The following is a 1369-nucleotide window of genomic DNA, read 5'->3' as shown; positions in this document are numbered from 1 at the left end:
CACGTGTGCGTGGGGCCTGTGTGCACCTGTGTCACTGTGTCTCCAGGGTGATAAATACAGCAGGAGCTGGAACCAGGGCAGAGAAAGTGTGGAAATTTCCACAGAAATGAAAGTAGCATAGAAGAGGGGACATGCCAGGGCCAGCGAGTTCTTTGCCCCTGGCTGGCTGAGTACAAATCCTCCTTATATTTTCATAGAACATGGATACTGGGAAAGAATATTCCAAAGGCAGTTCCAGACAGGAGGGGCAGAGAGATTCTGAGCAGCTCTCTCTCTCTCTCTCTCTCTCTCTCTCTCTCTCTCTCTCTCTGTGTGTGTGTGTGTGTGTGTGTGTGTGTGTGTGATAAAAACCATCACAGAGTTCCAGAGCAGTGTCTGGGTCATTTAGGTCACTAAGTAGCTAAGTGGCAGGAATGACGCTGTTTTCTGGTAGGGACAGGGGCTCATTAGATAGGGGTGTGGCCATGTCTCCTTAGGTGGCAGAGCTAAGACCTGATAGTCAGGGTGCAGAGGGGAGGCCCTGGGGTGTCTGAGGTGTCTGGTGATGAGGGTGTGAGGCTCCGGAGTGTGCAGGGGTGCTAAGCAGCCCTTGCAGCAGGTCACGCGCTTGTCTGGGCTCAAGACCATTCCCTCCCTTGGGGGGCCCTCCCTCTCAGCATCCCCTCCCCTCAAGGGTTCCCTCTTCCCCCACACCACTTACTCCTCTGCCCCAGTGTTCAGCAAACTCTGCACACAGCAGGTGTTCAACAAGCACTTGAGAATGAGAAGTGAACACAGTAAATATTCAATGAGTGCGGCCCCAACCTCCCAAACTCTCCTCCCAGCCGCCTGAAGATGTCTCTGCAGACATCTGGGGCCCTGCCACGGAACACCACTAACAGTTCACACTCACTTGCTCACTCAATCCTCCCAGGAACCTATAGTAGGTAGCTTCAAAGGACACAGAAAGAACCCAGATCAGAGGCCTAAGCAACTTCCATAGCCACACAGACTCTTAAGAAGATGTCTGCCTACACGCCCACGCTTTCCAGGGCAGAACTGTGGGCAGACAGCAGCATGAGCAAAGGACCAGTAAGAAGTTCCACGGCTCCTCCAACCTGTGACCTACTTTCTCTCTCAGGGTCCCCTCCCCTGTCCTCCTCCAGGAAGCCCTTTTTCCTCCAAGCTCCCTCCCCCATACATCCAGACTCTTCCTACCCCAAGCAACCCAAAGACACAAGTACAAGGACGGCCCTCCCTTCTGGCACTGGCCCCTGCTTTACAAACCCCTGTGATAGGGGCTGGAGAGATGGCTCAGCGGTTAAGAGCATTGCCTGCTCTTCCAAAGGTCCTGAGTTCAATTCCCAGCAACCACATGGTGGCTCACAAC

This window comes from Microtus ochrogaster, unplaced genomic scaffold (genome assembly GCF_000317375.1).
Source record: "Microtus ochrogaster isolate Prairie Vole_2 unplaced genomic scaffold, MicOch1.0 UNK41, whole genome shotgun sequence".
Lineage (NCBI taxonomy): Eukaryota > Metazoa > Chordata > Mammalia > Rodentia > Cricetidae > Microtus > Microtus ochrogaster.
Note: the sequence above shows the minus strand (reverse complement) of the source record.